The sequence below is a fragment of the Hylobates moloch genome, unplaced genomic scaffold (genome assembly GCF_009828535.3).
Source record: "Hylobates moloch isolate HMO894 unplaced genomic scaffold, HMol_V3 SCAFFOLD_7, whole genome shotgun sequence".
Classification (NCBI taxonomy): Eukaryota; Metazoa; Chordata; class Mammalia; order Primates; family Hylobatidae; genus Hylobates; species Hylobates moloch.
Window position 1 is genome coordinate 78406152 of NW_026652282.1, and position 16018 is coordinate 78422169.

The 16018-nt window shown below is 34.6% G+C and overlaps 1 pseudogene; it reads left to right on the plus strand.

Moving 5' to 3' along the window:
* The first annotated feature begins 5274 nt into the window (after positions 1 to 5274).
* Positions 5275 to 5438, plus strand: LOC116812402 (U2 spliceosomal RNA; annotated as a pseudogene).
* Positions 5439 to 16018: the final 10580 nt, after the last annotated feature.

The window sequence follows — 16018 nt, forward strand, 5'->3', positions numbered from 1 at the left end:
AGGTCTAACCTAGCACAGTCATGGTGGTCGTGGCCACAAGGTTGCTTATGTCACTTCACTCCAAGCTTTATGCAGCTCACAACAAACAGAGGAACTCTGCTTGTTTAGAACAAAGTAAGGAAAGAGAACAAGAATATTCTCCTGGTAATCCAGATAATTCTACTGGAGCTTGTCCAAAAACATCAAGGTGATACATTTACGAGTAAGAAAGAACCACAGCATTATTGAGCGTAGGTTTCCCATAAAGCATACACAGTTTAGATCAAAACACTGAGGTCCTCCCAAATATCTGGAAAGCCTTCCCTAGAAGGATGGCTACAAATAATTCTAGGCAGTGAAGACTAAAATGAATACCTAACTCTTAAATGTTAAGACACTGAAGAACATCTGCTAGCATCAACAACATCCAGGAAAATATGACCTCACAAAATGAACTAAATATAGCACCAGGGAAAAATCCTAGGGAAACAGAGATGTATGACCTTTCAGACAGAGAATTCAAAATAGCTCTGTTGAGGAAATGAAAAGAAATTCAAGATAACCTAAAGAAGGAATTCAGAATCCTATCAGACAAATTTAACAAAGAGATATAAATAATTTAAAAGAATCAAACAGAAAATCTGGAGCTGAAAAAATGTACTTGGCATGCTGAAGAATGTATCAAAGTCCTTTAATAGAAGAATGGATCAAGGAGAAGGAAGAATTAGTGAGCTTGAAGACAGGCTATTTGGAAATACACAATCAGAGGACACAAAAGAAAGAAGAATAAAAAACAATGAAGCATGCTTACAGGATCTAAGAAAATAGCCTCAGAAGGGCAAATCTAAGAGTTATTGGCCTTAAAGAGGAGGTAGAGAAAGGGATAGGGGTACAAAGTTTATTGAAAAGGATAATAACAGAGAACTTACTAAACCCAGAGAAAGATATTAATATCCAAATACAAGAAGGTTACAGAACATCAGACTTAACGCAAAGAAGATTACCTCAAGGCATTTAATAATCAAATTCCCAAAGGTCAATGATGAAAAAAAAGGTCCTAAAAGCAGCAAAAGAAAAGAAACAAATAACATACAAGGGAGCTCCAATATATCTGGCAATAGACTCAGTGGAAACCTTACAGGCTGGGAGAGAGTGGCATGACATATTTAAACTGCTGAAAGAAAAAAGCTTTTACACTAGAATATTATATCTGGAAAAAATATCCTTCAGACATGAAGGAGAAATAAAGACTTTTTCAGACAAACAGAAGCTGAGGGATTTCATCAACACCAGACCCGCCCTGCAAGAAATGCTAAAGGGAGTATGTTAATCAGACAGAAAAATACATTAATGAGCGATAAGTAGTCACCTGAGGGTACATAACTCACTGGTAATAGTAAGTACACAGAAAAACACAGAATGTTATAACACTGTAACCGTGGTGTGTAAAATACTTTTGTCCTATGTAGAAAGATTAAACAGTTAACCAATTAAAAATAATAATTACAACTGTTCCAGGGGGTCAATAAAGAAATTAAGAAGGAAATTGAAAAATTCTTGAAAGAAATGATACCGGAAACACAACATACTATAACCTATCAGCTAGAACAAAAGCAATACTAGGAGGGAAGTTTGTTGCTGTAAGCGCCGACATCAATCAAGAAAAGAATTTCAAATAAACAATTTAATGATGCATCTTAACGAAAAGCAAAAGCAAACCAAAAACAAAATTAGTAGAAGAAAAGAACTAATAAACATCAGGGCATAAATAATTCAAATTAGGATAAAAAACAATACAAAAGGTGAGTAAAACAAAAAGTTGGGTTAGGTTTTTTGAAAGGTAAAAGAATGGAGAAAACTGTAGCCAGAATAACAGAAAAAGGGAAGATATATCAGGGATAAAATCAGGGATAAAAAAGAAGACATTACAACTGATACTACAGAAATTCAAAGGATCATTAATGGCTACTATGAGCAACTATATGCCAATGAATTGGAAAATCTAGAAAAAATGGACAAATTCCTAGAAACATAAAACCTACAATGACTGAACCAGGAAAAAATGCAAAACCTGAACAGATTAATAACAAGTAATGAGTTCGAAGCTGTAATAAAAAGTCTTTTAGTAAAGAAAAGCCCGGACCCACTGGCTTCACTGGTGAATTCTACCAAACATTAAAAGAGGAGCTAATACCAACCCTACTCAAATTTTTCAAAAATTAAAAGGGGAAGGAGTACTTAAAAACTCATTCCACAAGGCCAGTATTACCCTGATACCAAAACAAGACAAAGAACATTGAAAAAAGAAAACTACAGACCAATATATCTGGTGATTATTGATGCAAAAGTCCTTGACAAAATCCTAGCAAATCTAATTCAACTATATATTATAAAGATCACTCATCATGACCAAGTGGGATTTATCCCTGATTTGCAAGGATGGTTCAACAAAAGCAAATCAATCAATCTGATACAATCCAGTGGCCCCAAACCTTTTTGGCACCAGAAACTTGTTTCTTGGAAGACAGTTTTCCCATGGACCCACGGAGGAGGATGGTTTCCGGATGATTCAAGCTCTACATTTATTGTGCACTTTGTTTCTATTATTATTACATTGTAATGTACAATGACATAATTGTACAACTCATCATAATGTAGAATCAGTGGGAGCCCTGAGCTTGTTTTCCTGAAACTAGACGGTGCCAACTGGGGGTGATGGGAGACAGTGATAGATCATGAGGCATTAGATTCTCATAAGCAATGTGTAACCTACATCCCTCAAATGTGCAGTTCACAATAGGGTTCGTGTTCCTATGAGAATCTAACGGTGCTGCTGATCTGACAGTAGGTGGAACCCAGGTGGCAATGCAAGTGATAGGGAGTAGCTGTAAATACAGATGAAGCTTCGCTTACTTACTCATCGCTCACGTCCTGCTGTACATCCCCGTTCCTTACAGGCCACTAACCATACCAGGGCCTAGAGATTGGGGACCCCAGTGGTACATCATATCAAGAGAATAAAGAATAAAACTCATATAATCATTTCGGTTAATGCTGAAAATGTATTTGATAACATTGAACATCCTTTATCATGAAAACCCTCAAAAAATAGGATAGAAAGAACATACCTTAACATAATAAAGGCCATATATGATAGACCTACACTAGTATCATAATAAATGGGGAAAAACTGAAATCCTTTCCTCTACATCTGTAACAAGACAAAGATTCCCACTTTCATCACGTTTATTCAAAATAGTGCTGAAAGTTCTAGCTAGAGCAATCAGAAGAAAAAAACAAAACAAAGATATACAGGGCATCCAAACTGGAAAGGAAGAAGTCAAATTATCCTTGTTTGCAGATAATATAATCTTACATTTAGAAAAGCCTAAAGACTCCAAAAGAAAACTGTTAGAATGGATAAACAATTTCAGTAAAATTGAAGAATACAAAATCAATGTAAAAATCAGAAGTATTTCTGTATCCAAAAAGAGAAGAATCTGAAAAAGAAATTTAACAAGTAATTCAATTTACAATAGCCACACATAAAATTAAATACCTAGGAATTAACCAAGGAAGTAAAATATCTCTATAGTAAAGACTATAAAACACTGATGAATGAAATTGAAGAGGACACAAAGTAGTGGAAAAATATTCCATGTTCACGGATTTGAAGAATCAATACTGTTAACACAGTCCTGCTATTCAAAGCAATCTACAGATTCAATGAAATTCCTATTAAAATACCAGTGACATTCTTCACAGAAATAAAAAAAATTATAAAATCTATGTGAAACCAAAGAAGACCAAAATAGCCAAAGCTATCCTAAGCAAAAAGAACAAAATTGGAAGAATGACATTATCTGACTTCACATTATACTACAGAACTATAGTAATCAAAACAGCATTGTACTGGCATAAAAACAGACAAATAGACTAATGGAACAGAATAGAGAACCCAGAAACAAATTCACACACCTAGAGTGAGCTCATTTTTGACAAGGTGGCAGAAACATACACTGGGGAAAAGACAGCCTTTTCAATAAATGGTGCTGGGAAAACTGCACATCCATATGCAGAAGAATAAATCTAGACCAAATATCTCACGTTATACAAAAAATCAAGTAAAAATGTATTAAACAAACACTTAAATCTAAGACCTCAAACTATGAAACTACTACAAGAAAACATTGGGGAAAATCTCCAGGACATTTGGTCTGAGCAAAAATGTCTTGAGCAATACTCCACAAACACAGGCAACAAAGCAAACAGGAGTAAATGGAATTACATCAACTTAAAAAGCTTCTGCACAGCAAAGGGTACAGTCAACAAAATGAAAGGACAACTTACAAAATGGGAGAAAATATTTGCAAACTACCTATCTGAGAAGGGATTAATACCCATATTATATATAAGGAGCTCAAACAACTCTATAGGAAAGAAAAATCTGATTTTAAAAATGGGCAAAATGTTTGAATAGACATTTCTCAAAATAAGTCATACAAATAGCAAAAAGGCATATTAAAAGATGCTCAACATCATGAATCATCAGAGAAATGTAAATAAAGACTATAATGGAATATCATTTCACCCCAGTTAAAATGGCTTATATAAAAAAGAGAGGTTATAATGAATGCTGGTGAGTATGTGAAGAAAAGGGAATCCTCGTACACTGTTAGTGGAAAGGTAAATTAGGGTAGAGATATAAATACAACTACTATGGAGAAAATTTGCAGATTCCTCTAAAAACTAAAATTTGAACTACCACGTAATCCACCATTTCTACTGCTGGGTATACACCTAAAAGAATGGAAATCAGTATATCAAAGAGATATCTGCACTGCTATGTTTACTGCAGCACTGTTTGTGATAGCTAAATTTGGAAGCAAAGTAAGTGTCCATTGACAGATGAATAAAGAAAGAAAATGTGGTGCTTGTACACAATGGAGTACTATTCAGCATAGAAAATAATGGGATCCTATCATCTGCAACAACATGGGTGGAACTGGAGATTATTATGTTAAGTGAAATAAGCCAGGCACAGAAAGACAAACTTCACATGTTCTCACTTATTTGTGGAATCTAAACACTAAAACAATTGAATTCATGGAGATACAGAGTAGAAGGATGGTAACCAGAGGCTGCGTATAGTAATGGGAAGTTGGGGAGTGGGCAGGAAGTTGGTGATGTTTAATTAGTACAATAAATTGTTATTGAGAATAAATAAGATCTACTATGCAATAGCACAAGATAGTGACTATACTCAATAATCAATTGTACATTTTAAAATAACTAATCACTTCTTGGCCTTTTGGCTAAGATCAAGTGTAAAATAACTAAAGTAATGTAATTGGATTTTTTGGTAACACAAAGGATAAATGCGTAAATGGATAGCTATCTCATTCTCCATGTTGTGATTATTTTACATTGCATGCCTGTATCAAAGCATCTCATGAATTCCATAACTACATACACCTATTATGTACCCACAAAAATTTAAAAAGTTTAAAAAATACTTGAATTGGCTCAGTCTATTCTTAACATGTGCTAAGAAAGTAAATCTTAAGTGTCCTCAACGCATAGACACACACACACATACAGACACACACACACATACAGACACACACAATGTGCAACTATATGTGGTGATGAATGTATTGATTAATTTGTGGTAATTATTACCCATTGTACACATATATCAAATCATAACATTGTACAACTCAAATATATACCATTTTAATGTCAATTGTACCTCAATAAAGTTGGACAAAATAAAATACTTTGGAATGTTTGAATTATTTCTAAAATAAAATAAGATATATATTCTCAGAGAACGGATCAAACAAGACTCAAAAATAACATATATGGAAATTTCTTTCATCATTTTTGTGAAGATATTAAAAATTGTAAAGCACTAAAATGATTGACATACTATAATGAATATTTTTTCACACATATATGACAACCAGATAACAAAGTGCAAAAACAACAACTAGCACAAAACTATTCTGAAAACCAAGATATGATTATCAGTAACAAGGAGAGGAAACTAAGTTAGATTTTGGTATCTCGGCATAAACGTTATACTAAGTATTTCACCATTTATCTTTCAAAGGTATTGCTTCTGTCTGCTCTGCCACACAGTTTACTGTTCCTGAAGGTTGAGTCATTTGGAGCTCACATGAACTTGTACTCGATTCCAATGAAGTGAAAGTGCATGTTTATTGGAGATGGAAAAAGACTACTTAACAAGTATTTCATCATTTTCTACAGTCTGACTTAGTTTTCATTGAAAATCTGATGAATATATTCAAGCTCCAGGGGAAATCACAGCCAGCCAAGCAAATAGTAGATTTGAGTAAGAATCAGAGTTATTGCCTGTCTCACCTCTCAGCATGGGATGAACAGTTCACAGCATTTTCATTTTCCTGTTTCAAAAAGCCTATCTTCTTGCAAATGGAAAAAAAATCTCACCTAACTGATTTTGCATTTGCCCTTTGTTTTTGCATTGGCCCCTATTTTACATTTTTATTCGACATTTATTAGACCGAATTTTCTTATATAACTATTCAAATGTATAAGGCAGAATTGACTACAGAGTTTTGTGATTATGGCTTCAACTAGGCTTTGCTCGAGGATGTAAAATTATCCTTGCTTTCTTTTTTTTTTTTTTTAATTAATCCTACAGTGGTTCATATGGTGTACAGAGGGTTCATGTACTGTGTAATGAGCCAATTTAACTCACACCATGACTCTGTTTTCTAGAACTAGGCCAAAGATGGTCATGACATAGAACTGTATGTCCAAGCAGTCTCAAAATAAAGACTTGAAATCTAGACCTTAGGATTATCTTTATAGAGTGTCAGATATCCAGATGAAAATGGAAAATTGCAGTTAACTATGCATTCATTTGAAAAATACCTGGATTTTTATCAAATGCTTTGTACATTTGAGACACTTAATATTATGTAGACTGGCAGGTAATTATTGATCTAGTGCCATCTTGATTATTATTTTTATCTAAAACTGCTTTGGTATTAATACTTCTGTTCCTAGAATTATGTTTAAACTTTATCTTTGCAGCATAGTAGGTCAGTGGAGAAGGGGTAATTTTGATAAAGGTCCCACTTTTCCCCATGATAGTAAAAGCTCACATGCATTCTATGTAAATTTGACCTTGATAAGATTCTTTAACTATTTTCTTTCCAGTAATCCATATGCATAAATAAATGCGTCTACTACAGTGAAAATAATATTTCCAACTGTGGCAATAATAGAATGAAGTAGGCTGGACATATCAGGAAATTGTGTGCAGGCATGGAGTGAGGATGAGGTGAGGGATGAACAGAAAGGTGGAAATCTAGTTTGACTAGAAGAGTTTGACAGATTATAAGAAGCTTGGATCAGAAGATTTCAGAAGTTGGATGGGTCATAGGTGAAGGATAAACTTGTGATCATAAGATTAACAAAGGCAATAAGAGAGAACTCAGTCATCTCTTATTTCCCATAAACATATATTTCAGAGTGGAGTGTACTAAAAATGGATTTTGAAAGTAGACCTAGTTAAGTTTGTTACATGTGTGACAGTAATACCTATTCTGCGGTGCAGAAAGCAAGGATCCTAAGGGAATATGCAAAGACCTGATCTTTATTCTCAGCCACTGTTATATGGTATTTACCCAGGGAAGACTCTCAAACTCCCTTGTTTTGCTCAGTCCATAATAATAGATGTGGCAGCTCTGCCTTCCAGACTTATTGGGTCAGCAAGGTCACTTCCATGAGACCCTGGGTTGCAGCCCTGTCTCTGAACCACTGGCACGTGGCAGTCTGCCTGATTGAACAGATAAGGGAGGCCTGTCCTCTGAAACTCTGGAAAAGACAGCTTCAGCCACTGAGCTTGTGCCCTCTGGGCCTGTAGTGGAAGTAGCAGCCCTGCTAGTAGTCTTTTAGCCACTTTTGAGGTCTTTCTTCTGTCTGGAAGGATAGCACATGCTTGCAACTGGATAGCCGTATGGGCCCATCCTGTAGAATCTCAGACGTCCTATAGCCTTTCTTTATTTTGTCCTTTCTCTGTTTCCCTTTGTCTCAGCTGGCCCTGTTTCTGCTGATATAACCACATTTTTATTCCTGCTTCTGCTAAAATGGCTAACACCATAATTTCTTTATTGAGTTGTCCAATCCCACCCTTAGTGTTCTCTCCAGAGCATATTTTCTCAATTTTTTGCAATATGAGTAGGCTAAGAATTCACTTTCAAGTTCTGATGCCTTTTTGTATAACAATTTCTCTCTCCTTTTGCATTTTGCTACAAGTAACAAGAATAAACTAGACTGTATTTTCAACACTTTGCTTAGAAATCTTAGGTAGAAGAATCAAGTTTGTCACTTACAGTTTCTACTTTCCACAAACACTAGAAGACAATTCAGCCAAGTTATTTACCACTTTATAACAATGACTACCTTTCTTCTAGTTTCAATAACAAGTTCTACATTTCTGTCTGAGACCTCAAGAGAATCACTATTCACAGTCTAAAACAATCTAGGGGTTTTATTAACATGCATCTCAAAACTCTCCTGCTTCTATCCATTACCCGGTTTGAAAGCTAGTTCCACATTTTTGGAAATCTGTTAGAGCAGCACCCTACTTTTTGGTATCAAAGTCTATATTATATGGAGTTCTTCAGAGAAACGAAACCAACAAGAGATGCTCATTACAATAACATTAAAGAGGCTCTTTAAATAGAGATTTATTTTAAGGAATTGGCTTTCATGATTGGGAAGGTGTAAATCCAATATCTACAAGATAGGCCAGCAGGCTAGGGACTTAAGGAGGAGATCCAGTACAAGTTCAAAGGCAATCTTCTGGCAGAATTCTTTCTTGCTTGGGGAAAGTCAGTCATTCTTTAGTTAACTGACTGGATGAAGCTTACCTACATTATGGTGGGAAATCTACTTTACTCAAAGTCTACTGATGTAAATGTTAATGTTAACCATAAAATAACGTCACAGAAACATTCTGGCTACCTTTTGAATAATCTCTGGACACAGTGGCTCAGCCAAATTGACACATAAAACTAACTATCACAGTCCCCCCAAAGAAAACTCGTGTCCACCTAAAATTTCAGGATGTAAATTTATTTGTAAGTTGAGTCTTTGCAGATGTAATTAGTGAAGTCAAAATAAGGCCCTACTAGAGTAGAGTAGGCCCTAAACTTATTATGACTGGTATCCTTGTTAGAAGAAGGGAGGACATACAGACACACAGGGGAAAAATGTCATATGACAACAGAGGCAGAGGTGGGATTGATGCAGTTACAAACCAATGAATACCAAAGATTGCCAGCAATCACCAGAAACTAGGCAGAGGCAAGGAAAGATCCCTCCTTAGATCATTCAGAGAAAGGCACTGCCAACATCTTGATTTCAGACTTCTAGCCTCCAGAACTGTGAAAGAATAAATATCTGCTATTTTAAACCACTAAGTGTGTGGCAATTTATTACAGGAGCCCTGGGGAAGTAATGCACATACCTATGCTTTGTATTTTCTCGTCATTTTCTGGGGCTAGGGAAAATTATCTATATTGGACCCCAAAGTGTCTTAGAGAAAAGATAACACCAATTCCTGATTGTGGCTTATGTTTGGGAAATCATATTCCTAAGAACTGGGATCTTCTGATACTTTTCACTTAAAATAAAATATAACAGGCAATCCTATTATCAGGATTTATCAAAAGGTTAAAACCATGAGGTCATACTCTTTGGTGGCTGTCTGTGGAAACTGAGAAAGTGCCAACATAAACTTGCATCTCTTCTCTCCAAGCTAAGAATAATAAAATAACAGCTTTGTCTTGAGTTAAAAAATCTGGGGCATTAATTGCATTTAGAATTTCTGACTTCTTTAATTAAAAATGAAATGGAATACCTTTCCAAAAGGTATAGATCAAGAGCAAAATGTAAAAAGAAAACTTCGCCTGAGGCATAGGCATGAGGTAGAATTTTGGCAAATATTCCTTAATTTTCAGAAAAAAATAATCATATGAGCTTGGCCTTTGGGTTTGTGTGACTGTTATGCATATGTGTGTGGCTGCATGTCATAAGGATATCAATTAAAAGTTATATGATATCAGGGAAACAGTTAATGTTGACATGTATTATAAATACTGGCAAACAAGCAAATTGAGAAGAAAAATGAAATTGTGATTTGGCTTGATTAAAAGTGTTAGTAATTGTAGTCATTTATTTGAAGTGTTTACTATTTATATCTAATTGTCATGCAGTTCAACAATGATTATGCATATAATTAAATATATGCCTTAGGATTAACTTCATAATATATTGTGGTTGGTTATGGCACTCAGTTCCATAGTGTGTACTCCAATCTTCATAGTTTATATCTCTGGTTATGTATTTACAACTTAGAAAAAGAAGAAAGGGAAAAACAGAGGATAGAAATATGGTTTTATGAGCCTGGCTGAATACTGATTGAAGAGATCTGGGAAATTCATATTTTCTGGCAGAGAAAGGCAGAGCACTGGAGGTGCCAATTTTATCAGAGGTAAAGGGCTACACTTTGCAAATACTTCTCAGACCTCAGTTTGGTAAGCTGACTCAGTAAATACCAAGAATGACAGCACCACAATGGAGTAGTGAGACACTAAATAAATACCTCAATTACTTGACTTTCTCTGTAGTCCCAACCCAATTCTGCTATTAGTTGTAGGGCTAGTCCTATTAATATCCAGCAAACTCCTCATAGGTCAATCTCAAGACTGAAATGGATTAACTAGTATGGTTGATCTCTGAAAAGAAACCTACTGACTCTAAGAAGTTCTAAATAAGTTTTCAAAGGAAAAAAATGCAGCTAAAGGTCTGTCTAGTTTGCATTATTTGTTGTCAGTGGTGACAGGTAGTATGCTGAGTTCTCTCAGATGGTTTCATATGATAACCAAAAATGCTATCATCTAAAATTACAATGGACTTCACCAGTGACTGTCATCTTCCTTCAGGAATCATGGTCATTGCCCAGGTAATGGTTCAGAGATGTGAGCCTGTGCATTAAATCATGGGTAACCTTTCTACTCATAAACATTCAACACCAATAATGACAGATAAGCACTCAACTGTTTTTCATTCAGAAGACTATAACACCATCATACTTCACTTGATTAAATAGCTAAGCCTAGATTTCCATTATATGGAATATCCTAGTTATTGCACCCCTTCAAGCAGTATCCATTTTGAATTACATTAAATTAAACAATAATAATTTTAGAATTTTGAAAATACCCTTTTTATTTTTCCTCTTTTCTGACACCTTCTTGTACTCCAATTAATTTGTATAGCCCCTAGGTTTATTTGAAACATCACTTCAAGGTGCCAAATACATACTGTTGATAGTCAATCTACAAAGAAAGAGTGGCAGTGCCAGCCAGAATGTGTTAAAAATGTGGTAATTCAGGTAATTCTCTACATTCTCCAGGTGATGTTGTAAACCTATTTATATAATTATAAAAATCTTAAAAGCAATGGGACTAATCTAAATTTTTAACGATGTAGAATTATTAAAGAACATTCTTTGACTCCACTCTTTGGAAATCCACTCACATACGGGCAGTACTATTAAGACCTTAGCTCTCTGGGTATAATTTAATTTTATCAAATTAAATCATGTAATAAGGAATAACGTAATTTAATAGTGATAAGTTCGCATCTGCAGTATTTCAGTTGAATATTAAACTATTTCTAAGTAGAGTCCCCTGTAATTTTTGTTTCAAGAATGATTCCAAAGAGCTCAGATTTTTCTGTGCAATGTCTATGCCAAAAGAAGAAAGAACAAAAAGCTTCTATTTGCCAAGAATATTCTGAAGATTTTCCCAGAATTGTAAAAGCAAGAATTAACAGTTCATTTGCAAATAGTGCTCTGAGATATCTCAACGACATAAATGTACTTTTTTGGTCTGTGTTCTCCAAGGAGTATAGCTCAAATTTTTTTCCTGCAACACTTCCTACACCTGCCACACGCTGTTTCTTCAAATGAAAAATGTGCTAAAATCACAGGGCTTGCTTATTGGATCAGCCTGCAGCTTCCAAAGAAATTGACCAAGACTCCCGGATAATGAGCACTGTTAATTACCTGCAAAGATCTGGGATGTGTGTTCATTACAGAAATTAATTTACTACACAATAAAGACTGACTGTTCATTCTAAGCAAGCCAAAAAGATTTGTTTTAAAAAGGTCTTACTGGGATATTTGATTCAGCAGTAAAGCTATAACTCTAGAAACATGAATGGGAAGAGATGGGAATAAACACCCCAAAATTAGTACAATTCAAGAAAAGATGACTGTTGAGACATTAACATTAGTAGGAAAAGGCAACTGATTCATAGATTCATTGACCCAACTTGACTATGAAAGCACTGTTGCACTTGCTCTTTTTCACCATCTATTGAACAAATATACGCCATATAGTTTAGTGCCCACTGGGAGTATCATAAATATTTCTGGACTTGTGTTGATTACTTTTTACTATATTGAGCTAGCTTCCAAGGAGAGTAGAGAGTTGTAGGTGCTAATTGGATATTAATTAGGCAATGGTAATTTGCTCTACAGGTATTAAAATTTGTAATTTAATGTTATTTGTAACAAAAAGTGAAGTGAACTGGCTTAAATTGGGGGAGGGAAAAGGGAATAAGAATATTTTTTACCTATGATGTATTCTGAATTCAGTGTGTTAACTGCCTCATCACTTGCTAAAGTGATGTTATGGTTAATAAATTTGGACAGGTATGTGGCATTAAAATCAAGATTAACATAACATCAAACTCCATAGTAGCATAAAATGACTAGTGTCTACTATAGATAAATGTTTTAATGAAAGAAGCTGGAAATATTCCAGGTCATAATGCAGTTGCATTCAAAATACAGATCAAATGTCACCTCCTCTGTGAACAAAGGCTTTCTTGCAGTCTTCCTTCAAAATGGGTGAATAACAGTAGGTAACATTTATACTTTGTTCATACACCTATGTTTAGACTTAGTACACTGTAATTAAAATATCCTTTTGCCTCTGCATCTTTCCAATTAGGTTCCATTTTACTCAACTTTATACCCTAATACCAAGCACAATACCTGGCCTATAGTACAAACTCAATACAAATTTGGTGAATTTCAGCTAGGAATTTCTGGGTCATATGATGTTACTATGTTTACATTTTTGAGAAACCACCAACCGTTTTCCACAGTGGCTGCAACATTTTACATTCCTCATAGCAATGTACAAGGGTATCGATTAGTCTACATCCTTGCCAATAACTTTTATTTCTGTTTTTTTCAGATAATGGTTACAAAGTGGTATCTATCTCATTCTGGTTTTGATTTATTATTCTCTGATAAACAGTGATGACAAACATATTTCCATGGACTAATTGACCATTTCTATGTCATCTTTGAAAAATATCTATTCAAATCCTTTGTCCATATTTGAATTGGGTTGGTTGTTGCTATTGTTCTTCAGTTGTAGGAATTCCTAATATATTATGGATATTAATTTCTTATCAGAAATACGAATTGCACACATTTTCCCTTTCTCTGTGTTGTCTTATCACCCTGTTACTGTGTCCTTGGATACAAAAATTTTAATGTTGATAAAATAGAACTTATTTACTTTTTCTTTTGTTGCCTATACTTTTGAAGTCATATCCAACAAATTATGGTCAAATTCAGTGTCCTAAATCTTTCCCCCTATCTTTTAGGTACATTCACATTATTGTGCCACCATTATTATAATCCATTTCAAGAACGTTTGCAGCTTTCTAAACAGAAATTCTATGCCCAGTAAACAGTAACCACATTCCTCTCTTCCCACAGATGTTGAAGCCACTTTTCTACTATTCAGAGTTATTTGAGATTCCATAAGAGTTTTAGAATGAGTTTTTGTATTTTGTCAAGAAGAAGAAAACATATAATTGGGATTTTGAGAGAGATTTCATTGAATCTCTATCACTCTTTGGGTAGCATTGTCATCTTAGGAACATTGAGTCTTACAATCTATGAATGCAGAACATCACCTAATTTATTTTTGTCTTCTTTAATTTATGTGTCTTGTGACTGAGTTTAATTCACTTAAATTTAAAGTAATTATTCATAAAGAAGGTTATACTTTTGACACTTTGTTGTTTTTTTGTATGTCTCATACATTTCTAGTTCCTCATTTCCCCCATTACTACTTCTTTTAACCTTTTGTTTTTGTAGTTACACACTTTGATTCCCTTCTCACTCCCTTTTGTGTATATGTGATAGACATTTTCATTGGGTAACAGTGAAAATACATGCAACATTGTAAATTTAAAAAATTATAATCGGAATTGATACCAACTTCAATTGCATACCAAAATTATCCTGTACAGCTCTGTTATCTCTCCCCACTTTATGTCATTGATGTCAATAACTAAATCTCTCTATATTGTTTACCCACTAACCTAGAATAATTAATTCATGTGTTTTTATTTTATATACTGTAGAACATAAAAAGTGCAGTTATAAAACAAAATTATTATGATACTGGCTTTAATATGCTCATTTATTCTTTACAATAGATCCTTATATATTACCCAGCTTCAAGTTATTGCCCAGTATGCTTTTATTTCAACCTGTAAGGAATTCCTTTAGAATTTCTGTTAGGGCACATCTAATGTACTCCTTCAGCTTTTGTTGATGTGGGGATGTCTTAACTTCTTCCTTATATTTGAAGAATAAATTTGTTGGATATAGAATTCTCAGTTGAAAGTTTTCTGTGTCTTTGTGTGTTTGTTGCTGTTGTTTTGCTTTTAGCATCTTAAATATATCTTCTCACTGCTTTCTTGCCTCCAAGGTTTCTGCTGAGTAATTGGATGATAAACTTATTGAAGATTTCTTATATATTCTACCTTATGAGTTTTCTCTATGTTACTGCTTTTAAGAATCTCCTTGTCTCTGGCTTCTGACAGTTTGACTATCTTATTTATCAGTATATAACTCCTTTTGTAATTTTTATTTTTAAAGTTTGCGGTTACATAGTAGGTGTATATATTTATAGTATACATGAGATATTTGGATACAGTCATGAAATGTGTAATAACCACATCATCAAAATTGGTTATTCATTCCCTCAAGCATTTACCCCTTGTGTTACAAAAAATCCAGTTATAATCATTGGTTATTCTTTTATGTCTAAATAAATTATTTTGACTATAGTCACCCTGCCATGCTATCAAATACTAGGTCTTATTCATTATTTCTATTTTGTACCAATTAACCATCCCTACTACCCAACTCCACCCCTGATTACACTTCCCAGCCCCTGGTAACCATCCTTCTACTCTCTGTCTCCATGAGTTAAATTATTTTGATTTTTAAATTGCACAAATAACTGAGAACATGTGAAGTTTGTCTTTCTATGCCTGATTTATTTCATCTAACATAATGACCTCCAGTTCCATCCATCTTGTTCCAAATGACTGAATCTCATTCTTTTTTATGGCTGAATAGCACTCCATTGTGTATAAGTACTACTTTTTTTTTTTTTTTTTGAGAAAGAGAGAGAGAGCCTTGCTCTGTCACCCAGGCTGGAATGCAGTAGGCAAAATCTTGTCTCACTGCAACCTCTGCCTCCCAGGTTCAAATGATTCGCCTGCCTCAGCCTCCTGAGTAGTTGGGATTACAGGCATGCACCCCCACGCCAAACTAATTTTTTTACTTTTAGTAGAGATACGGTTCCACCATGGTGGCCAGGCTGGTCTTGAACTCCTGGCCTCACACGATCTGCCTGCTTCAGCTTCCTAAAGTGCTGGAATTACAAATCTGAGCTACCATGCCCGGCCAGTACCACATTTTCTTTATCCATTTATCTGTAGGTAGACACTTAGGCTGCTTCCAAACCTTGACTATCGTGACTAGCACTTCGACAAACACAAGACTGACATGAGAATGCAGATTTACCTTCTTCTGAATATATACTCAGCAGTGGGATTGCTGAATTGTCTAATAGATCTATTTTCCATTTTT